Source organism: Chiroxiphia lanceolata, chromosome 2 (assembly GCF_009829145.1).
Source record: "Chiroxiphia lanceolata isolate bChiLan1 chromosome 2, bChiLan1.pri, whole genome shotgun sequence".
In the NCBI taxonomy this organism is placed as follows: Eukaryota; Metazoa; Chordata; class Aves; order Passeriformes; family Pipridae; genus Chiroxiphia; species Chiroxiphia lanceolata.
Window position 1 is genome coordinate 116,914,111 of NC_045638.1, and position 26,136 is coordinate 116,940,246.

A 26,136-nucleotide genomic window follows, 5' to 3' on the forward strand; every position below is an offset into this window, starting at 1 on the left:
GCTGTGATGCCCACCACTCACTCTGCAAGGGAGACCTCCCGTCAAGAAAGCATCCAGTCAAGAAAGTCTCTGACCCCTGGTCTTGATAATAAAAGCTCTGGTGAAGTAACCTCATTCAGTGGTTCCAGCCACAGATATGGCTTTCTTCTTTGAGGTCTAGCTTATTCTTAGCTCAGTTGTTACAGGTGATAGCATTGCAAGGTCAGTAGATGACTGTCCTGGAGATGATTTCCAGTGAGTATTCCTCTGTTTCAGGCACTGGTCAATCACAGTTTTGGCTACTCTGTTCCCTGTCTCTTTTCCTGAGAAGCTTCTAGAGAGCAGTTGTGGCAGAATTTCCTCTCATCTCCCTCCCAACTGAGGTGTCCCAACCTCCATCCACAGTGCCACTGGGTGCTGAGCTCCTGAGGAACCAATACCTGATCTGGTACAATTGGAAGGGAGCACCAAAATTAGGGTGCTCCCTGATTAGGGACTCACTGGCCTTAGTATTTCCCAGCCTATGAAATGAGCCAGAAATGATTCTCCAACCCTCAGGCTGAGTAGCACAACAGCTGCTCTGTCCAAAATGGTAAATTCTCTGTTCTTCAAAACAGAAGGGCCCCTTCGGAGCTGCTGAGAGAGAAGTCACTGCTCCACACTAGCACCTGACCTGTGTTGGTCAGCAGACACAGCCTCCCTTCCTTGAGGTGCTCACGGGATAGGCCTGGCTTTAAAACCTCCGTGTGTGAATTATGGCTCCTTGCTGTGCACTGTAAGACTGCACAAAACCCACTGTAAAAGTTTAGCTCTCTGCTGATACTAGAACAGAAGAATCATGTGCCCAAACCTTCTCTACAAGATGCTGAAGCTGAGACTGGGTTCTCCTCTACTGCTCGTGCCCTCTTACCTTCCTGCCGTGTTTTGGTGCAGGTTGAGCACAACAGAGCGGAGTTGTGCCACCCCTCACACACAACCCTCCCTCCTCTCCAAGTCCTCCGTACTAACCTGGCTGCTGAAGCAGGCTCTAGCTCTTCTGGCTTTATGCTAACAGGCAGGATTTTTTTTCCCTGTGCTGGGTAATTAAATAATGCCTGGGGCTGGAGAATAACATGGTATCTGGGTTTTTTTGAGTACCCTCAATTCTTCACAGCAAGTGTTTGTGAAATAATGGGAAGTATTATGGAGCAATTTGATTTCATGAATTGTTCATACTGGTGGCAAAGCATTCCCTAATTATATAATAAACATCTGTTCTGCTTGATTAAGTACCCTCAGAACAGAACCATTTCAGAGAGTCTTCTTTCACTTGCTTAACCAATACAAACATCTTAATTTTACTTTTTTAAGTGGGCACTGTAATGTTTGCCGACCTTCATTCAACAAAACTAAAATGACAGCAGGGAATATAAATTACTGAAATGAAAAGGTGGTTTGTAAACTCTTTAAATTGTCCATTGAGCTGAAGCACAATACCTTAGTACGAAGATTTAGAGGCTACCCTGTAGTCTTATAGAAAATTCTTATGCTCCTGGAAAACTCAGATTTGATTTGTGTACTTCCCTGAGATCAGTAACCATAGCTAAAATGGTAGCAAGTTTCTAGCTCTAAATGCTCCCAAAAGAGAAGGGGTCAATTCTTTGAGTTTTGAGCTTTCTTCTTTCAAAGACTGGAGCCATGAGGGGAAGAAAAAAAAAAGTACAGGAGTTGTTTACAACATTGAAATGCGTCACACACTGTTAGATCAATGGACTGCAAAGGTAGGAATCTTTTATATGGAAGCCTGTAACAGCCCTGCTAGGACAAGTTACTGATGCAGCAGGGTTGGAGCAATTATTCTTTCATGTGCTTCCCCAGTAAATTCCTAAGTGTCCTGAAAGCAAAGGGCAATCAATAACTCATCAGACATAATGTAAAATGAAACTAATGTTCAATCAATTAGGTACCATAGCCATTCCATGAAAGCACCAATCAGAAATAAAAATAGTTTAAGTAATTAAGCAGCCTTTTGAAAGCACTTGAGGATGGGAACTGTTCTGTTTTCACAAGTGGCATATTCTAACGAGAATCTCTTGTCAGTAGCTGCCAGAGATGCAAGGCTTCAGATGCTAAACTGGGTTATTTCCTACAAATAGTACCTCTAGCATATTGAGTTCCTTTAGATACCACGGTGAAAAGATTTGTCATCTTCATTTAAATACATTTCTGGTATTCCTGAAGGTGTTGTTTTGCATGCCTACGTGTATGAGAAACACAATTAAGGTAGGAGGTAGAGTAGGGTCTATTTCAAAAAAACAAAAATTCTCCGTTTCTGCCTCAGGTTCAATTTCCTGTTTGCTTCCCCTGGGTAATACTGTGAGAATCAGTTAAAGTTCTTGTAGCACAGTTGAAAGAGGCATCGGTCCTATTTATTATTATTAATTTATTTATTACATCACAGCTGAGGGGTTTTCAATTTAGTATTCCAACTCATTTTTGTTGCTTTTCTTTCACCTTTTTCTTTTAAAGAAAAATCTCCCAGAATCTCTAAGGAACAAAAGCTAGAATTTAACCACCTTGATTATGTTGTCTCTTGGCTAATTTGTGGCCTATGACATAAGTGTGGGTTAATCCGAAATATTTTATTGCTTCAGTGTAATAAGAAAAAATTCTTTATCAAAAGAATAGTATCTGTGAATGAAATGTATCATTTACTTCAAGGTTATTACAGCTGGTTGAAAATATTCTGCCTAAAAGTGTTGTGGAAAAATGAGTATTTTCAAAATCAGGGGTTTTTGGACTTTGTTTTGTTTTTCTCACATTAACTCTCTGTGGATATTTTGATTTTTTTTTTTAATCAAAAAAGCACAATGATAAATCTGAATATTTTTCTTTTACATAAAAGTGGTCTCATTTGGTTGAGCTACCATAAAGACATAGGACAGTTGTGACATGGTTGCCTTGTCCCCCTTATGTCTGATGACATGAATCACGTATTGAACTTCAAATGTTAGGGGGGAAAAAAAATCCTCCATGTCTTAGAAATATCAGCTACTGTCCTCTGGTGTGAGTACAAATGCTGGTTGGACTAGTGTAATAAGCAGATCATGTGATCATGTGAATTCCAAATCCTCTGAGACAGGAAACTTTGCTGTTTAAAATGGCAAATCATATGATGAAGGACAGCTCCCTTGGTAGTGTTGCAAACAGCAAGAACTGGACTCATCTGCTTAGGCCAGCCAAGTCCATCCTGAATGGAAGGGTTCTATTCATTAAAAATGGAAATTGCAAGATAACATTAAAGCTCAGATTTTACTCCAGTTGTACTAACATTATGTTTCCATGTGCAGGAACTATGATAAATATCCTGAAAAGGCTGAGGGAATACATCCAGTTCCTGTTAGAAAGCATTATTTGAATTCCGCAATGTTGCTAAAGCATTGCGGGCAGTGTCTCTGTCACAGAAAGAAAGAATTAGAATTAAAGTCCAGTTTAGTGATTCATAAGCTCAAAGATTTGTATAGGAAAGGGGGAGAACTGGGTCCCAATGTGTAGGGGGTTAGGGTTATCAGAGAGGAAATGTAAGGGTAGTAATAATCACTTTTGATTTTCCCTTTCTGACTGTATACCAGTGGCGGTCTGAAAAATAAAAGCTAGACATGATCCCAGTATGGGGGAACTGGAATAGTTTACTGAACACGAGAACACTATTTTAAAGGCATCTGAGGTTGGACGTGTTAATGAAGGGGACGAGCTATGCTAATTAGGGAATTACACAAGTTTTTACTGCAATTTCCAAATAGCTAATTTTTCTTCTAGTAGGATTACATGGGGGATAGAGGGATTACAGGGGTTTAGACATGGCTTGATACAATCATCTCAAAAGTCTTTTCTGATTTCTGCTGGACCCAGGCTTGATCCATAGGGTAGAACTTTAACAGGTCTTGTGAGAAGGGTCCAGCTCCTTCAGATCACGAGGTTTTTGTCAGCCCTTGTTTTCCTTTGCTGAAAGCTGGGTTTGGGCTCCCACATATACCCATCTTGTCCACGTGGAAGAAAACCCAGAGCAGACTGGGAGTGTCCTGCATTTTGGAATAGTCAGCTGCTAAGAGCCCATTGCTGGGAGGTGAGAGATAGGAGTCAGTATCCTGAAGGCAATCAGGGTATCAGGCTGTGATCTTCAGCTTGGGAGGTGAATACTTTACTAGAGAAGGTGCCCAGACAAACTTTGGTCCCTGTTGACACATGTGTGGGTGCCTCATATCTCCCTTTCTGAGGTGTTCAATTTTCCTGATGGACTGCATAAGAATCCTGTATTCTATAACATTAAAATGCTTGGCTAGCTTCCTAAAAGGTCTGCTGTTTCTCAGCCAGAAATACATTTTTTTGTGTGCTATGCAATAAGGAAGATTAAATAACTGCAATGAACTTAAAAGAGACTGAAAATCTTGTACTGAAGAGGGTGAAGGTTTTCTCAGAGGGGGTTATCAAAATAGAAGCTTCCTTAGATGTATTTATTACTGCAGAGAAAATGAGGTGTCAAATAGCCAGAGAGTTCTGATAGCTGTGTTTTATTTTTGGAAAGCATCAGTACTATTATTTCTATCTTTTTTTTTTTTTTATTATTATTTTCCCCCTAGGCTTAAAATTTGTTGCCCAGTGAACTGTCCCTTCACGAGGTATCTTTTCTGAAGCACTGCATATCCCAGAACGTAGATTTGGATTAAAAAAGGGGCAAGGTGTGAGGTGTGGGCATATGGCTACTGTTCCATATTTAGAATATTACCCTCAGCAGTGTTAACATTCCAGCTGCAGAGATCACTCATGCATATGCATAGTCCTCCAGGAACAGAAAAGGTAGGATTATTGCGTGTGTCTGAAAGTCTTAATTAACAGATTTCAGCAAGGTGAATGGTAGGTAAAAACTTTTTACAAGCATCACTTTAGCAGCATATCTGTGAAAAGGTAGGATATGCAGGAGGTGGACTGTACAATTATTCTGGTCTAAAAACCTATGAAAAATCCTATCTGGCTTTTATTGGGTAGAGATATACGACATGTATTTTTTGAGCAAAATGAATACCAACTGCACTGGACCTCCAACTTGGTTGGAAGCAGAATTTGGATTTTCTTTTTTTCTTCTGATCCACTTGAATGAATGGAGTCAACAGCAGAAAATACAAGCTTTTTTTAACAGATGAAGTGCAGGAAGGCATTTAATTAAATTAAAGCTCAGAAAATGTTAAACCTATGAAAGGTAATACTTTTTCTAGGCTCCATGTAATTTCTTTTCTTTGCTTCTTGAATGCATTTCAGACATAGGTGTATGACCAAGCTATTGTACCAAACTAACCAACAGGCAGATTTGTCATCTGTTTTGCAGTTACTGCAGTAACTGCTCAAGTATTTGCAATGTCCTCTCTGGAAAATTACCTTGCCAAACTTGTCAGATTCCTACAGATTTGTATCACAGAAACTGACCCTTGGTAAGTCCATTCCAGCTATTATCGTGGAGGTCTCTGACACTGCTCCATTCCTTTTGGCCGTCAGTCATAATGGGCATCCTCCCTTCCAACTGGAAGAAGAGAAAGATGAGCAGAGTCTGTGCCACTAGTTGTGATTTACTGCCAGGCAGGGCAAACCTGGCTGCCAGATGGGGTATTGGAAGGACAAAAAGAACTCACATCTCAGCTACCACGGGTTGTCAGCCAAAAAGAGCCCATTGTTGTGTCCTGAAGTTTTCTGTCTCACTGCTGACAAGACCAGTGCTGTAGTCTTATCTATTTGTTGCGCTTTAGGGCAGATCATATGCCCATGCTGATAGGAATCCCACAGCTGTGTGGGCATGCTGGATGTTTCTTTGCATTTTTCTTCCTATGGAATGCTTAAATTAGGGCTCCTAACTCTCCTCTTTGACTTTTTGGTAGCTACTGATTTTTCCTTCCCTTACCTCTCTTCTCTACCCAACAATCAAAAGTGTGATTTCGTAAGGAAGCTCCTGTCAAGAAACCTCTCCAAACATGTTGTTCTGGAGACAGGAGCACTTCCCTGGTACAGTTCTTACTCATTGTTCACATGTATCATTTGGCCCCATGTCAGTGCTATGTACAGATCATCAAGGGTGTAGGAATTTGACATGAGGGTAAGATAGTGTATGTGGGACAGTCCATTCCCAAAGATCACTGTGGGATATATATTTATAGATTCAGGGTGGTCAAAGGTTGTGGTGGTGGTTTTTTTTGAGCAACTTTAAAACACTCATTCACGACAAATGTGTTCTGCTATACGCTGGAAGATTTTCCCACCAGTTAAAAGTTTTCCACTTTTAAGGTTGGACTGGAAGTTTTTCTGGCTGCAATCCATCTATATCTCCCATTGGACAGATATTTCTCCCAGTGCAGGTTTCCATGGAACTGTCCTGAGAAGCACTGCAATAAAATATGCTTCTGTGTGCACAGCTTACGTGTCTTTCATCAGGTATTTTTGCACCTGATTGTATAATGGAATTCAGCTTTTTAGTGAACGGGCCTGAAATGTTTCTCACATTTTAAACATTTTTCCTGTTCTTTCTCTGGTATGTCATTAAAAACCTCTACTCAGTAGTGTGCTTTTTGTTGTCTTGTCTTGTTTAAATGAAATCGTATTCCATATATGGTACTACAGAGTTGATTACTACATTTATCTAGGCTTCAGCTTTTGAATGGCCTGTAGATGCACCCAGGAGTTCCAAGTATCATGTATGTTTGAAAGCATTAGGTCAAGACAAATTGTTTTGAAATGCTATACAAATAATGATCGCGAAAACTATATTTCACTGGGTTTATCTGTGTGTGTGACAGCTGTGCTAAAATAATCTGAGAGTGCTCCTCCGAGTGAAGTTACTGCTCTCAATACTCCTGACAAACAAAACAATTTCTTTCTTTAGCAGCACATACCCCTGCTTTATTGTGTCTCGTTCTTGGAAGCAGGAATGGGTTTTGAGGGCATGACACCGCAATGAGATCCTGTGGCGCATGTGACATTATGACAAATGGCTACATTGCAGCTTAGAATATGATAGAGGCTGTGGCACTGTTCCATGGCCAATGTTGCTTAAACAAACAGCAAAAAAACAAAACCGAAGAAAAAAAAAAGCCCAAACAAAAAACCCTTTTCAGTGGAAACAAACAGTAGTATAGTCTCCAGAGAGAAACCTAGAAATCTTCCAGGGGGCTCTCAATGCTTGAAAGTCATAAGAAACCCTTTTCACACCACCCTTTTTCTTCCCACCCCAAGAGAAAATCTCGTTCTCTGCAGGAAAGGTACTTCTCTGTGGTGGTACACTTGATTTTAGGTTACACATTATAAATGTAATGAAGAGGGGCATTACTGATGAAGTTAGGAAACAAGAGCCTATGCTGACATTTGTGGAACATCATTGCCAATAGGCATATGTAAAGATTTACTGTTTATGGTAGTGGTAAGCTATGATGCTGTGCCTCTGACTCATGGGAGCTATATATTTTGTTCTTTAATGCTCATTAGTGTTGTAGGAGGCTCAGATTTTAAAAGGGTTTGCCTAGGTAGGTTGTCAGTTGGTGATGAACATAATTGGTGCAGTGAATCTTTCTGACAGCTCACAATCATAATTATTTTCAGAATATCAGCAGAAGAGCTGTAATGCATGGTTTATAGCATTTAGCTGGTGGTTTGTGCAATGGTGGGCTTTGTTTCGCAGATACATCTATCACACCAAAGCAATTTTCTATTCTCTCACCTTCTGTGGCATTTTCCATCTAAAATCTGTTCATATTACACACTGCCAAAGCCATGGGATTCACTAAGATTGCATGGGTGTAGTTGAAATCTGCAATTTGGTGGTTACGTTTTTAATTATAGATTTCATAGCTATAGCATCTCTCTATAGAAACCAAAAGTTTAATTACAGGAAAGTAATGCTAATTAGAGAGGGAAATACTACAGCATTACAGTAAATAAATGCAACAGGGAAAATTTATTCAGTTTGCTGAATAATAGGCTACTCCTAAAATGCTCATGAAGATTTCCATTTTCCCTCAGTGATTCGTGATGGGACGCACTCCCTGCTCTCAGAACCACTGCTCTGCATGGGCTTGTGCCCCAGCAGCCAGAGCCCCACTCTGCACTCATGGTACTTGTCCCTTGTGCTTTTTCCCTGGGCAATGAGGTCACTGTCTGAGTTCATCTGTGAGCCTTCACAAACGCAGTGCACGAGGATCCCTGGATGGGGTCTGGTTGTCAGGAGGTCCATCACATGCACCTTCAAGACATGGGTGGAGAAGTCTGTGCTGACCAGTCTACACTGCAGAGCTGCAGATATTTGAGGTGGAAGCTTTTGTGCCCAGAACATGTGGCCAAGTGCCTGAAGAACTGCATTCCTAGCTCAGCACGGTTCTCTGGACACATTATGCCGTTGGTAATTTTGGCTTCTACCTGCTTGGTGGCCAGTTCCAGATCAAAGGAATGCTCTACATTATATATCAATTACATATTACTATATATTACATATTAGACATGAAGTCTTAACTTGATAGAACAGAGAAAATCCCTAACAAATGCTACAAATATGCAATCTTTCCACCATACTCGAGTACAAGAACATTGTAACGCTGCTCAAGGAATTTCTAGGTAGGCTGCTTTCTCAAATTTCTTGAAACATTAAAACACTTAGAAAGTGGCTGCTTAACATTCAGAAAAGAACAGGTAATTTCTGGTTTTCTGTAAAATGTAGTATGGAATGAACATTATTAGTCTACATCAAGTTTTCCCCTCTGTCTTCAACCCACCCATTCATTTGCCTTTTGCTTTTAATTTTTCAACATTTTCTACTGTTTAAAAAACCCTCACAAATGTGACACGTTGCTCTTATTGGATTGATATTTTTTCCTATCTGGAAAAAAACACGTAAAATTACAATTTTTTGTGTTAACCACAAAAAGAAACAAACAAAATCAAAACCAAAACAAAAAACCAAAACAAAACAAAAAAAAACACACACTCAAAAATCCCCCAAAGAACAAATATTGTTTTCTTTCATTCAGCAGTGATAAAGTCCAAATCTATGCTGGGACACATGAAGATTTCTTTGTATGGAACTCCAATGAAAGCAGAGGCTTCAGCCCTAGGTTAGCTGAAATCCCTGAGAACTCACCCTCTGTTCTACCTTTCTAGTTTTTATCAGTCCCAGCACCTTGTGATGCGCCTGCATGTCCTGGATTCATGAACATGCTGTGAACCAGCAATGACTATTCAGCAAGCAAAATCTCTTCTTCAGGAATTGTAACCAGCTTATGAATACAATGACCCAGAGCAGCCTATTCGAAACCAAACTGCCCTATTTCCAGAGTGACAAGAAAAAAGCACGACAAAAAAAAAAAAGAAGGTGCATTGTCATATAAAAGAAAAAAAAAAAAATCACCCTCCAACTCTCAATAGATGTACTTTAAAGCAAAAGAGGCCCCATAGAAAACACAAGACTCTATGCAAAAAGCTGGATATATAAAAGACACAAAATGTTATAGACAGTTTGTGAACCCACAACAATAATTTCATCAATTCTAGTCTGCTGGGTTTTGTGTTGGCAGATGACTTTTAGGACTCAATATGCATGGTATTGGGGGATAACAGTGCACACTGCTGACTTGACTGGTGTGTCAGCAGGGATAGCAGATACCTGAGAGCAGATTTTGAGGTGCTATAATTTCTGCTGGCTCTAATGCATTTTAGCTCTGCTGATTTACATCTGCTGAGAATTGTATCTATGGGAATTCCTTGATGCTCAGTGCTATTATCCTGACATCTGCCAAAATGTCGATGGAGAATGGACCATAAAAATATGACTCCTTGATAGAAATGAGTGTAACTTTAAGATCAGTCATTTTTGTTAGCCAGATTTTGTTCTCATCTTAATAGAACTTTTAAATATCTGTTTAACTGCCAGGACAAATGGCTGAGCATTAACTACTGCAAATGAATGCAGAACTATAAAACTTCAGTATAATCTTCTAATTTATTTCTTAATTTTCCATTAGTATAGAACCAATCTTCTATTGAAGAGCATTGTGATGTCAATTGGGTGCTATATATTTGACATGTAGAAGTAAAATCTGTATTCTTGAGAATGCAGACCTACGATGATTTTTATCATCATTTTAAAAATACTTCACAAAGAGAAATAATTCATTATTATCTTTATGGCTCAAGGATAGGATGTTTAGAAAGGTGAAGTGACTTTTTTGAGAAATTCAGTGAGGGGAAATAAAATATTGTTAACATGAAAATGGTATTTTATAATAAATGTCATTTTATAAAATGACAAAATTCTCTTACCTTCAGGGAGGCCAAATTTCCTTTGGAGTCTTAGATATAACCCATATGTCTAGTTCATAACCTTATTTGCCAGGAAAGATATTCTCAATCTTTTGCCTAGCATGGAGCACACCTATTAATAATAATCTCATCACTTCCCTGGGACTACAACCAGTGATTTAATTAAAAAACAGGGTTTGAATTTGGGTTCATCTTTTTAGCTGTAAAAATAGAAGCTTTATAGACCACATAACCTTAGGGCTCCACAATCAGCCACTGGTTCATGTACAGTTGTTTGAGAGAGACCATGCTGAAATCTGCTACTTTGTAGTAGCATAATAAGCTGTGGTTCAGGGATCCTTAAGGATTCCTAAGCAGTTCTTGACCTTTAATCACAATTTTTTTTTTCCTGGTGAAGTGGTTGTTGACTGTGCCACACAGATCATTTCTGTGTACGCTCTAACCTGTAAAGCACCGACAGTCATACAAGAAGGAAGAAGTTCTTCACTGAAGGGGTTGTCAAGCATTGGAATGGACTGCCCAGGGAGGTGGTGGAGTCACAATCAAGGAATGACTTGATGATCTTGGAGATCTTTTCCAACCTTAACGATTTCTGTGATTATGCAATAAGGATGTACAAACATGGAGCTGTAAAGAGTTCCAAACTCTGGCAACTATACAAGGTGACACGTGGAAACAGTGAGATATTACAGTCATCATGACTGACAATGAATACCACGTTCTACCATCAATACCTGCAAACTCTTCAGAGAATGAGGAAGGGTTTAATGGAAAGTAATGGATATAAACTTTGAAGGTATGTATTTTTAAGGACTTCTCCAAGGCACTTCAGCTCAAGAGGGAAAGCAAATGTAACTAGTGGAACATGGCAAATGATTCTTGGAAGCTGCTTGTTGTGGCAATGGTTCTAAATAGTTCTTCACTCCAGTACTTGTAAAACAACATTAGCTTACTTGCACGTTGATTATTTCTTACAGTATGCTTTTACTTCTCTGAAAAACATCTGGCTCTTTGAACAGCTCCAATGGCTTCCAACATATGTCTATTCAGGGTATCTGAGCCTGGAGTTTCACAGCTCTATGGGCTTTTTTTCCCCTCAGTAGAATTGTCAATGAGAAGGTCTCAATCCATTTTTATTTAAAGTTCACTTCTGAAACTGACTTTCCAACAAAAATAAGGATGAAAGAGATATAAGAAAAACGTGTCATAACCAGTCACTTTGTTAATAAACAGCACAGTATTATTTTTACAGTAGAATGACACAATAAGGGAGGAAAGTCACACATTGAGCCATAATAAGGTGGAGCGCATTGGTTGTGCAGTGATTCCCACTGACTATGGGTTATTCCATAGCCATATTTTTTTTTAATTTATTTTTTTGAGAAAGGTGGAAATGCACTATTTGGGCCCTCTTTGGACCTACCTACTCACCCTTCCTATCCCTGCCACTCCTTTTTTCTTTTCATTACTTCTACAGCTTCCCTTTTATTCCTTTCTTTGTGGGTTTGTCTGTCAGGTTTAGCCCTATGCAGCTAAAACCAAAGGAATAAACTCAGCAGGGATTAGCCGAGTAAACCTGGAGTAACTCTGTTTGAACTTCCCTTGGCTTCTGCATTTCAGAAGTGCTAGAACCATTAGTCTGGTTTGCAGCAAACCCGAATGTGAGCATGGAGGTGGGGAGAAGGTAACAACCAAACCCCCCTGCCCCCCTCAAAAGAAACCCAAACAAACAAAGAATTGGATTAAATATTTCTGCAGCTTATAGATGTGAGTCTCTATGAGGTATGGGGATCACATCCACACACATATAAACCTGTATAGCTCTTTTGCTGATCCGTACAGAATTTTGTTCAGTAATGGTTACAAACTCATTTGCTGTTTCTGCTCCCTGTATTTAGAGTTTCTAGAGTTCTTGCTGTTTATGGAGTGCCCAGGTTGGCCCACCAACTGCACCAGAAACCACGAGGGTAAGGGCTAATCGACCCAGTGCCTTCAAGTCCTTTTTAATTAGCTTTCTTCATTAATGTCATCACTGCCAGCCTGGACCAGCAGCAGTGGATAATAATCAGAGGGCCAGATTAGCTTGGGGAGTCTCCTACTAATATCCCTCAACCGGGCCCTGGGAAGGCAGCAGATCTCCCTGTGGGATGGGTCCAATTGGCATTTAGGGCCCTCAGTTCCCCTCAGAAGGGAGTCACCAACTACAACTACCATTTCTTTTTTTCTTTATAGCTGTGGTTGTAATCAATCTAGTAAACAGGATGCAACCAGGAGACCCTCCAGACAGATCCTCTTCTTGACTGCCCTCTACCTGACTTTCTCAGTTCAGAGCCTCATATCTCTTCTTGAAGGGCACCTGGAGACATGATGGAGGTCAGGAGGGGATTCCTTTACCTCTTGCATCAGGGACCCGTTTCCATTCCCCCCAGTCTACTTGGTTTGCTCCAACTGCCTGATGGCAGGAGGGGCAAGGCTTCATTGTCTCCTGCTGGACTTCTTTTGGGGTTGAAAGGGTATGACTTGACCCTTTCGCTCTCCCTAATGCTTCTTCACCTCTCCACTTCTTCCTTAAGCTCTGCCACCAGGCACAGCAAATCATTCACCTGCTCGCATCGTACGCAGATGCCACTCACCCTGTCCTCTGGTACTGATGCCAGACTCAGACACTCTGGGCAGCCAGAAATCTGAGCAGCTGCATCCTTCCTGGGGGGTTCTGCCTGGGTTAGCACACTCCCCATGAGAGCAACAAAAACGGCTTTCACTCCTTTGGAAAACATTGCTGAGTCAAGTTGAGTTGCAGGGAAAAAAAAAAAAAATACAGACATCACAAACCTACCTTGAAGACCACCACAGAGAGCTGGAAGGCTGGCTGACTTCTTCCTGCTCACCCTGCCTGTGTGACATACCATGCAAAATGCCCTACCACACCCCCTCTTCCCAGCTGCTGTTCCACACACTCCCAGTTGCTAGCACGCCCTGGACCAATTTAAATCACCCAGAAACAATCTCAGCTCCACCCTCTAGTCAGCTGATTAGGCCCCACAAGGTGGCTGGGTTGGGCTGGCCTGGGCTCAGCTGAGAGCACTTTGTTCTGCAGTTTAAATATCCCACCAACGACCTCAGCTCCAACCACCAGTCATCTAATTAAGGCTCACTGGGCTGGGCTGACTGTGGAGGAGCTTCTCCATGCAGTATAAATCTCCCCTGGTCAACTCATTAAGTCTCACAGAAAAGCTGGGCTGAGCTGACCTACTGAGGTGTCAAGACAGAGAGCTTTTTATTACCCATGGAGTGCCCAGGCTGGCACACCAACTGCACCAGGACCCCAAAAGTTACAGACTCTCTTTCCTGAAAGAAAGAGGCTGTTGTTCATTTTCTGATCCCTGCAATGAAACTGCCAGTCTGACTCCCAAAATTGAAAACCAACAAAGATTACTTTCAGACAAAAAGAGCCACCCGAGAAAGCTCCTGTTGCCCATGGAGTGCCCAGACTGGTGAATCAACTGCACCAGAAACCATGAAGGTAAGGGCTTTCTTTTAGGGGGAAAAGGGTTGTTGTCCACTTACAGGAATTCTTGAGCACATATAGGCAGTACAACTCAGAAAATTCCATACAGCCAAAGATTCCTCCCACAAAAAAGGTGCCACCCCAGAAAGATTTTGCTACCCATGGAGTGCCCAGGCTGGTGCAACAAGTGAAACTCAACCCCAAACAGTATCATTACTGACAGAAAGGAATGATACTAATTTTCAGAAATCCTGCTCCAAAACTGCCAGACCAACAAACACTATTGAAAAGAGATGAAGATTGCTCCCAGAGCAAAGGTGCCAGGACAGAAAGCTCTTGCTGCCTGTGGACTGCCCAGGCTGGCCCACCAAGTGTACCAGAGAGCCAAAGGTTGCAGGCTTGCTTGGCTGGGGAGAAGGGCTCTTGGCTTTTGGCATCTCCAAGTGCCAGTCCCACTGCCCAAATTGCATACAGAAAAAGATTCCTCCCAGAGCAAAGGGGCCAGGACAGAAAGCTCTTGTTGCCCGTGGAGTGCCCAGGCTGGCCCACCAAATACACCAGAGAGCCAAAGGTTGCAGGCTTGCTTGGCTGGGGAGAAAGGCTCTTGGATTTTTGTAGCTCTAATGCCAGTCCCACTGCCCAAATGGCGTCCGGACAAAGATTCCTCCCAGAGCAAAGGGGCCAGGACAGAAAGCTCACATGGGGCTCCAGAAGCAAAAGGTGACCCCAACACAAGTTGTGCCTCCCCAACATGGCACAGTACCTGAGCAAGGTGGGCAGAGCCAGGTGCTGACAGAACCAGAGAGTCAGGGCCAGGGCTGAGCCAAGAGGGGATGTGGACAAGCAGGGCAGAGGCAAAGCAAGACCAGGGCCCGGCCTTGGCTTGAATGTGCCCGTGGGTAGAATGTGGGTGGTGGTCCCAGGTGAGGCTTGTCATGGCCACTAAAGCCTAGTGAGGTACTCAGGTCCTTGACCCTTATGCTTTGCAATTAGCTGGGAAATTTGGTCATAGTAACAATTTAACAATTTTATAACAATATTTGATTTTCTTTATTATCTATAATAGAAAGTATTTTGTCTCACTTTCTCCCTTCTTCCTTCTTGCTTTTCTCCCTTCTTCCTTTGCAAGTGGTAAAGGTACCACTGGCTATTTCCATTCTCTCAAACTTTCCCACTTTCATAGGTATATATCCCTTATTTCTGTTTTGCTATTCCCTCACGTTTCAAATAATTATTTCATGCCTCCCTTTAAAACTAAGTTGCCAGAATACTTACTGATCTTTAATCCATTACATTTTTTACATTTTTCTGTCCATTTGAATTTGAGAAACTGGTTACAAACACACAGATGCATCTCTATAACTGAAAAATGTGTGTTTTGTACTTTAACAAAGGGATACACACAGCACTTGGCAAGCACTGTGTTCTGTGCATGCTACAATTCTCAGTAAGGACGATAGTTATTCACCACCAGCTGTTTATGGTGCACTGATGATTGTGGACCAACTGACCAGGGACTGCTTCCTCCCTACTCTAAGGTGAAGTGTTTACATATTCTATGAATATTGCTGATGAGGAGTCCTAAGGGAGAAGGCTGGAATTATGCTGTAATCAGATGGTTCCAAAGTTTTTTTGAATGTCTGTGATTCTGGTTTTTAATTCTGACTTACATATTGTACTACTCTAAATCATTGAAAAAAATAGGCATCACATGGTATTACCTATGTATCTAAAAGAGAAGAAACTAGAATAAAAGTAAATCTATATATAAATCTCAAACAAGTGCAAAGGAAATATCAAATAAAATTGGTCCTAATGTCCTCCCTCTTGTAAGAGGTATTGGAATACGTCTTCTGGTAACAACAGAATTGTGTTTTCTTAGCTATGGCATGGTGAAATCTACCCTTCCTTTTAATGTAATAACCCACAGACCTTAATGTAATTATTTTTAATTTACATCATAGCCATTGAGAGAATTTATCCATTCATCCATAGAAAATTAGGAAAACCATTCCAGCCCCTCCAAAAATACCAAAATACCTGGAAAACAATTTATTAATAAGAACATTTCCAACCATTAGTAATAAAAAGACATCAAGAAGATTAATTAAAACAAAACAAACTTGATCACAAGCAAATCAAACACAGAAATTAATATTATGAGAATGTAATAAACATACTATCAAGTCACTAAAAGATGAAGATTAATTTCAACTCTATGGAGGTGGTCTATGAAAACACCCCATATGATCTATGAAAACACCCTATATACAGTATATGATGTATTGTATGCAATCTAACTTACTAGAAAATACCTTTACAGAGTAACAAAATCTATAAGATGTCTGAAGTTACCAAAATCCACTGTGATTAGGAAGAGGTTTTTATATCCCCTTTCTCATGACTAAGTCTGCAATGTAACAGAGCATTGTTAAAGAATGAAAAAACAACTATTAAGAGTGCAAGTATAATGTAAACTATTGCATGTATAAAAAGCAAGTAATTTAAGAAGCATGTCTAATTGCTCTGGTATCAGTTTTACTCAATTAATAGAAAGAAATATAATTATAACTTTCTAAAGAACCTGACATATCTTTACACACGTAAAATTTTACACAAGTAAAATTTACCTCCAATGAAGTTTTTCCATGTGGGTCTCTCTTATTCCTGCTGTGAAACACCTTACTTACGAAGGCTGAAGTCATACAGGGACAGAAGAGCCTAAAAAACTTCTGTGTTATCTGACAGAAAGCTCTTGCTGCTTGTGGAGTGCCCAGGGTGGCCCACCAACTGCACCTGAGACCACCAGGGTAAGGGCTTTCTTCCCTGGGGAAAAGGGATGTTGTCCCAGGAATCCTGGGCCGAAATTGCCAGTCCGACTCCCAAAATTGTCTTGTGAAGAGAAATAGGAATTCCTCAAGCAGGTATGTGTGCAATTATATGTATATTTTTATCCCTTTCTGTGAAGTGATAAGAAGTTAGGAAGAAATCGGTATTTCTCTTTTTCTGTAATTACAGTAAATTTAATAGGTTACTTTTCTTAGTTGTATGTGGTCCTTATAAGACTCAAGTGACAATGTTCCTGTTTATTTCTTTCCAGCAGTAAAATAAGCTCCAAATATGCCTTTCTAGTTAAATTTAATTTTCCTAGGAGGGGGCCAGAAAAAAAAAGCATTGCTTCTTATGTGTGAGACTAAAATTTTTTGTGACAAAATCCAGGAGAATTAAACACCAATTAATTGAGATAAGTAATAAGTCCTACCACTTTGAAGAGTTTTTTATTGGCAGGGATTCCTCAACCATTCTAGGTGACTGGTTATTATGCTCACATGTGTGAAAGCCTGTCTTTCTATCGGTCTGTGTTTTCTTCGAGGCAAAGCTCATTACTCTTTGACCAAACCTCCCTGAATCTGAAGGAAACACTGTTCACACTCTCAGTAGGAAACATTTTACTCACTAGAACAGTGCTATCATTAATCATCTCTTCCCTCCCCTTTCCCTTCTTACATTCCTCAAAGACAGTATGGTATTCAAGAGGAGAAACATCTATTTTTTAACCTTTTCTAATGCATCATCTTTTAAATCTTGTGTTTCCATTTCCTTTTTCTGTGCTCCCTTCCATTTGGCTACATTTTTAAAGTAGGATCCCCAAAACATAGACAAGCTGAAGTGTCCTGGGAAATAAAGAGTAGAATAACAAGCTCCTGTTCTTACACAAGGGGGAACCCTTAACAGGTCACAGAATGAGATTTGGTCGCTTGGTTTCGAAAGTTCACGCTGCACAAATGGCATAATGTGTACATCTGAAGTAGTAACAAATGTGGATAAAGCCTTCCCAAATCTTCGTTCGCGAAGCTCAGCCATGGACATCTGAAGTGTTTGCCCTCTGTGTGGGGCTAAGTGTTATTAGAATCCATTGACAGGGACTGAACCCAGAGCAGATCTCTGGAGAACCTTGTTTGATGTCAGAGTGGGAAGACTTACCAAAGGATTGCCTGTGCATGTTTTTTGGCCTTTTTTCCCTTTTGTAGCTGAGGACACAGCATGTAATAATTTCATCTTCACCATATTTTCCCAATTTTGTTGAAAATGTCATGTAGAACAGTTTGACTTCTTCCCCCTTGTTCGCTTAGACTGTCAAAGAGGGAAATTCCATCAACTTAACGCAGTTTGTTTCTTGTCACTTTGTTATTCTTTCAAGGCTTTGTAAATGGATTATTTAATTTGCTCCAGTATCTTTCTGGATGCTGAAATGAGGCTGACATGTCTATGATTTTCTTGTTCCTTTTTTTTTTTTTTCCCTCTGTTAAAATTTAAAAGAGTAAGTTTTGTCTTCTACTGACCTGTGATGCATCATCTACACTCCAAGTCATGGGAAGTAATCACTAATGACTTGGAAATTGCTTTTGTGACTACTTCAAATTCTTGAGGAGGCTCTGGTAATTTAGATACTTCCATCTTTTTTTCAAATATTGCCTAATCTCTCCATAAATAGATGACTGCTGACTATAAATAACCATTTAAATTCTATTTTCAGTACTATGAATGACAGGGATATATTATTGAGGAAGCAGAGACTGAGTATTAAAAAGGTGTAGGGAGGAAATAATTTAGACTTTTAGGAGTTACTAGCTCAATTAAATCCTAAGTCATAAAAGAGTTATAAGCTAAGGTCATATGCAAGAAGTTCTCTTTACTTAAGAAATAAATCAGGGTCATTGGTCTGAGTCTTTTTTTAAAGTTGTACATTGTCCCTTTAGTTCTTTTATAGTTATTCTAAGTTCAGAGAGAGATTTAGCTTTGCCTGCTTAACTTGCCCTTGTCTGTGTAGAATCAAGAGCTGGATTGTTACTCAAGAATTACATAAACTGTGGATTTTTAGTATCACTTTGCACAATTCAGGCTTGAAAAAAACCAGAACATTGTACCTAATTAACTGAAAATTAAATAACGTCTTGCAATTTGTGTATAATTTCTCTACTGAATTAATTTCTGCAGGCTTTTTCCTACTTTCATAATGATTTTAAACTTAAAAGGATAAAATGCTTAATTTGAAATTCCAGCTAATTAAAGGAATTCTGTATTTTATTGATTTCTTGCCAGAAGAGAACAATTTAAAAGCATAAAAGATTACACTTGGGGAAGCAATAGCCTTTAGCATATTTGATAGTGTATTTCAGCATTTGAGTTGGAGAGTTTTATATGATTTTACCTGATGCATTTTATTCTTATGGTTTTATCTAAGGCCTAATTGCTACGTAAATTTTAAGGTAAAAGAAACAAAACTTGATTTGCAAACACAAAGGAAAACCTTGTACAGAGTAGAAACCAGAATAAATAAATTAGATGTCCTGTTCAATCTGATATATATTTTAAACACGTACTCATGACGATATTCTTAAAGGTCACAGATGATCTCAAACTGCAAGTTACCTTTTAGCTAAAAATGTTGATTATAATGAAAGTGATTGTAAGTGTGGTTTAAATTGTTCTTTTCTTTGAGAAGTGTCTCTTGCTCTCTCCTCTTTCCTGTTAATTACTGTGTGGTAGCAGAAGAGAAGCCTCTGCTACAGCTGTGTAATGGGTGACATACAGTAATACACTGTATTGAACTGTAGTGAAACTGCCTTTATCATATATAGATGTATACTTTGAAAATATGCCTCACTTGGGCAAATGCAGAGTTGGCCCCTTGTTCTTACACTGCAGCTGTTACAGGCCAGACAAAGGTCATCTGTCAGTGGAACCTTTCAAGGATATTTCTGAGAGGACATTAATTTAAGCATCTGAAAAAACAGGAACATAAGAAGAAATGATACACTGACTGCATTTGCTGTAATTGCAGCTGGGAAGCATATGTCCTACAAAATACATCAAAGCTTTGGCAAAGTAAACTAAGTATAGGATATGGAAGTCGTGGATTATATACCCTAGATCTATTATTATGGAATTCTTAACATTTTTGTGCTTTTCGTATCAATGATTAGTCGTGAGCCCCACTCTCCACTGTAAAAGCAAAGGTATTAATTATTACAAATGAGTGTTCTCAAAGTTACTTAACGTAAGGCTGAGACTAGAATTAAAGATTTATAATTTAACAAAGCCTAGCTTTAATTTTTTTTCCAGCACAGAAAGACCAAGAAGCATTTGGATCCAAACATTGATTAGTCTTTTGTAAATGCTTTTTTTTTAACAAAAAAAAGAAAAAAAAAAAGAAAAAGAAAAAAAAGCAAGCTCCAGTCTGAGATAAACTTTCCAATCTTCAATTGAAATTTAGTATCCTAATTAGAAACCTAGCTGTTTTGAACCAGATTCTTGATGTAATACTGGACTATTTCCTATTTTGAGAGGGGGTTTTTATGGGATATTTGAAATTGTTCTAGGAAAATAACTTTTAGAAAGAAACAAAAAAATCTTTTGATTCCCAGATAATCTCTAGAGCATTTCATTTATCAATATTATCAAAATAATCTTTCACCACAATAAGAGATTAATGAAAATAGGCCTTCTATGCAAACTGACCATACTTACATGATCTTTTCATATGGCATTTTGTACAAAGCTTCCAAGTTTTCATACCTGAATATACGGTAAGCTGGGAATTTTAAGGTATTTGTACTGATGCTCTTGTATTGCATAACTCAAAATGCTTCAGGTACACAAACTTGTTTGTCTGTATTTGCTAATCATTTAGAAGAAAGAGAGGGGAGAATAGGTACCTTCCTTAAAAAAAAAAAAAAGGTAAAATAAAAAGTGCTTTCGAGTGCCCTGTGGTAGTACTGTTTGAGCAGCAAAGTTCCACACCAGGACCTTCTTGTTGCACCCAAGTGTGCTGGTTTCTTGCTGTACACAGAGCTACATCCCAGCTACAGAAAAGGGATGATGTGCAGTGCATCTCACGGGCCTGCTGTACCAGAGGCACCCCCATTTGGGAAATAAATGAAATAATTGATAGTTCCTGCTCTACCTTAACATATGGGATGATTCTTGGAAGGCAGCCTGAAGCCTGAAGCAGTGGGGGTGCGTACAGGTTGTATTGCAAGCCTTGAGAAGACATTTAGGATTTGCTGGTCTTGAACAAACCCTGTCTGCTCTTTCGGGCCCTGTACTCAGGCCTTGAGAATCCTTTATATTGGCAAGACTGAGCACTGTAAGTGAATATTTTGGAGTGACCCATGCTGGTAGCTACCAAATTACTTGAAACTAAAGGTGTTATCTCACCTAAATAGCCAGGTCCTGTTTCTATTTGAACGGCAAAGTGGTCGTAAATACATTTAGGTTTCGAGTTTAATTTCACTCCTTAGCAGAAATGCACAGGAAAATCTGACAGCTAGAACTAATTTAAGATGCCAAGTTTTTGTTTCTGTTTCTACATTATTTTACTTTTTTTTTTTTTTGAATTAAGAAATCAATGAAGGATACAGCCAATATGGTGTTTCTGTAGAAACAAAAATCTCATCTGTACAATAATGAGAATATAGATAGATGTTCCAGATGGTACACATGCAAAAAGAAGGCTAGCTGTATACCAGATGGTGTTATGACCATACATAAAGCAACTGGATAATCATTGTAATATTGTGACATGTCATATTATATGAATAAATATTATGTTTTCCTGAGGAAAAAAAAGGTAAAACCACCAGTAAATTAAACCACACAAGGCAGATGTGGCACTTATCCAGGAGTTACAGTTCTAAAGGAACAGCAATATTGGAGTAGGAACTTAGAGGCTTTATTTCTTTAATTCATTCCCCTTATGAAAAAGACATAATTCTAAGTAAGAGTAAAATGTGCTTTACACAATTAATGTTAGCTTAGGCAACTCTAGAGTATTTAGAATACTCTGTTTCTAAAATAGAACCAATTCTTTTGCTCCCTCCAAGAATATTCAACTATTATAAACACTTATATTCCTACGATATTCCTCTTTAAATGCAATAGACATTTAGAAAAAAAATGTGAGGTTGTAACATGAAAAATTTTCATATCAGGATGATGCTGCAATGAATGGAAACAGTCATTGGCAAGATAGAAAAAGTGAAGTGGCCTGCAGTGTTATAAGGAAAACTGTGCCAGTTTTTGTGTAACTTCTGTGCAAGAGATGGGATAGTTTGACTTACAGAAGTGCAGTGAGTGTCAGCATGTGAGATGTATATTAGGAACATGTTGCTAGGGTAGTATGAGGACATAATTCTAACTGTAAAATGCTACCAGTATAAACATAGAGTCAGCTACAGCTGAAGACTTTCTCCTGAGTGAAAAGACACATCACTTGTTTCTTGCTTGAATTAGGTCATTCTGTTATTTGGGACTTTTTTAGTAAAAAATGGACCTCTTTAGTTTTGGGACATAAGAATGAACTGTAAAAGGAAAAACTTAGTGCACCAAATGCAGTGTTGTTTGTTCTTGAATGACAGCTACTGTAGGAAAACATTTCCATGCTTATTTGACATACCACGGTATCTAATTTATTAATAACCCTGCAAGGAAGTAGGCTATATGATTTGCAGGAGAGCTCTGGGATGAAGGCTCCTTCAGTCATTGAATCTTAGCCATACACATGGGAGCTATCACCAAAAAAATTGCAAACAAATGAACAAACAAAAACCCCAAACAAACCAACTCCTGCCCCCTCCCCAAACTCTGAAAATAGATAATGTCAGATAGTCAGGCTAGAAGGAACAGCTACATCATCCAGTCTGATGTCCATATATTGCTCATAATGTTGATTAGAACAGTGCTATTGATAAAATCAATTTGTCTGGATAAAACCTGTGCTCCAAAAGGATGTGCACTTGTGAACTGAAGGCCTTTGGAATCACGAGAATGCTCTGTTATCTTAAGCAACTTATTCTGGTAACATGTTTACTACAGATCTAGTTTAAAAAAAAAAAAATCAAATTTCTCAGTTGAATTGTCTGTTTTCAAGAACTTCTTTCTATACCTTTCCTCACTGTATTTGCTTTCTGTACTGACTTCTAAGGATAACTGTGTGCGGTACACAAGTCACCTACCTCGTTTATGAAGCTGAAAAGAAGCTCAGTCTCTTATATTGCCCATTGTTAAGAATTGTCTCCTGACCTCAAAACCTTATTTCTAGACTCTGGATCTTTGTTTAAAATTGAAATTGGTTAACAAATTGGTCCATCTCACTTTCCATGACTTTTTCTATCCTCAGTTATCTTTCTCCTCATTTCTCCCATCCACTGATGTTTTCAGGAATTAGTCTTCATCCTGACTCGATGAGTAATGTGGTCTAATATTGATCTGTGTGGAACACTTTTAAACTACATATAACCCCAGTATCAGGGAAATGGCTTTTGATTCAGAGTGTTTTTCTCCAGCGTCGGATCTGTTGCCTTTATGGCTACATCTGTTGTGCTTTTTAGCAGTTGAAACAGCTAAAAAGTTGTACAGACAGCATAACTTCAGCAGTAGTTATGGTGGGTTTGTACTGTGTCAGTGCATGGTGTTAAAAGATGTCTCACATAAAAAGTGGAAGTAGTTCACTGTAGGTTTTAACCTCTGAAAACCACTTCTGAGCATACCATGTGCCTTGGACATAACACATCTGAATGTAAAAGCAGCAAAATCTATGTTTTCAAAGGAAAACACAAATAACAGAATGTATAAATAGCTCCATTGATAAAACTACTGTTAATTCTAGTATTTCCCTCATAAAAAAAGATAATAACTTTTGCATTTTTCCCTGCAACTAATTATTGCTAGTAACTTTCACATATTTACAAGCTGGAATGATACATTAGTTAAGATAATCAAAATTAAATATATCTACCTGTTATAATTTTTGGGGAACTTGGGCTAATGACTTGCCTGCAGAAATGCTTGTAATGTTGTAACAGTTTGTAACCTGAGGATTCATTAACTGGCAGCTCAGAATTGATGCAGAGTTGACCTAAACAGGCAGGTAAATTTCTATTGAACACTACTAATGTTTTGAATCTGGAAACTTGGACCTGAGGGAGAAAATTTTGTCAACTATGAGAATGAAGCTAAAATATAATAGGAGAATTTTGGTCTATGATAGGGACAGTACCCATCAATGAACTGAGGGAGGGGTATAGGAATTATATCAACCACCAGGGAATAACTATGTTTCTTTTCTTACCATATTTCTACCACTCTCTAGCACAAAGATAATTTGCTTTGGGCACATGATAACATTCTTGATATCTACAGAAAGATGTATCTGTATATGAATTGTACCTCAAGGACTTGTGCCTCAGCTTTACTGGGCTCCATGATGTAAATATCTATATTCTGTAGCCCAAAAAACATAACACTGAAGAAATATTTCTTTAGTGTGAACATGTTGTTTTAAGGTAGAGAAAGAATAAATAAAATGTAATTAGTGAATACTAATGGAGAATAGATCATTATTTTGAAAGAACAGCAAGGAAAAAAGTTGACCAAATACTTGTCTATTAATATTAGAAAAATAGATGTACTTATCCATCACCTACAGATAATGGCATCTCAGTGCTTTGTGAGCTCAGGGAAAATGCCATGTTCCTGTATACTGGTACTTGCTCCTTCTGTACTTTCACTGATATATATCAGAGCAAACAACTTTGTTTTGCATAAGACCACAGGCAAAAAAAATTACCTGAGCATCAAAAGCATAGTCCCACCTTGCTGGGAGTTTTTTTCTTGGCTTCTTCCTGCTTCCCTTTGATTACAAGCATTGACATGACATAATTTTTCATCTTGGCTCCCTTTACTTCTAGGGGCCTAGAAAACAGTAGAAAAATCTATATCTAACTATCTACAGAAAGATTTATTTAAAGATTCTTTAGAAACACGTTTAATATTGAACTACCATGTAGAGAATGACTCACAAACTGAAGTCTGGTATTGTTATATATATATAAAAAACCCAATCTGAATATTAGCCAGAACCAGTTATCTCTGAAGCTGTAGGTCAGTTCTTTATCACAGAGAAAAAGGTACTGGAAATTTTGCAGAGGGTATTCAAGCTGTAATGAGCATTACACAGCAGAGTTTGTTGGGGTTTTTTTTGGTTGGTTGCTTGCTTGGTTTTGGTCTGGGTTTTTATTTTTTACAAAGATACTGTGATAAACATCCATCCCGTGTTTTGGCTGCCCTTGTGATCTCCAACAGTGCCACACTGGATGATTTATCCCACTTTAAATGAATATATAGCACACATTAGAGACGATAACCAGGAGATACCTTTACACTACAAAGGTATCATTACCCCCATTCCCCCATACCTTGTAAGCACTGTTTTCCCTTTATGAGAGCAGAGCAGTGCTTAGCTGTGCCCAGGCCAACACAGTCGGGCTTTGCAGGCCCTGGAGGGAAAGTTGCCGATTTCCAAGCTGAGCAGCTGCACATCATTCTTAAGAATAATTTAGCAGTTTTCTCCTCATTTCAATTGAGCAGGCTCCAGAGTTTACTGAGACACTCAAACTGGGGACAGAAGTAATTTCAGTGTGTATGAACACATATCAGGCAATTTAGGACTCCCTTCATACCTAACCTGACAGTGAACTGCCAGTACCAGTTCAAGAACAGTGAGTGCAATGTGCTGTTAGCATGGAATAATCAGTCAGGCACTTACTGTAATAAGTGAAGTGTGATCTCAATGAATAGTATGATGGGAGCTGTGTTATACAACTCTATTGTCGGGAGGACAATAGACTGTGAGCCAATGGAAATTTTATTTTTAAAAACTATTTCTGTGGAAGTTTGACTTCAACGTTTTCCTTTCAGTCAAATATTAGTAAGTATTGGTAAAGCAAAATATTTTAGTTCTTCCTAAATAAATAACTTGAAATGTTAGAGCAGGCATATTTCACTTAAACTAGGGAATAGTTAGGCTTCAGGTCTTGCAAAAAGGGAACAAAATTACTTTTTTATAATAAGTTTGGCATTTAAGAAACTTCTTGTAAATGGTTGTGAATGGATAGACTTTTTAAGGTGACTTTTTTTTTTCTTCTGAACAGATTATTCTTCTGAACTAGTGTGTTTTCTAATCAAACCAAAGGTTTTATTCCTTATCAAGATTTTATGACCCTTAAATACAGGTTCAAGAACCATACTTGTTTTCTCAGATATAAACTGATGACATAGGCATTTAGGAAGATTCCATGTCTGGGATCTTCTACAGACTCTGCCACTATTGCACCAGACTTGTCTAGAGTCAAACATAAGTACACTAAAGTTACTTGTCCTGCTATTTGAAAAGAGGAAAATTTTGGTGCTTACTAAAAATTACTAAAAAAAAAGAATTTTTTTTTGCAATATTTACTAAGCCTCATTAACTAAATAAGATA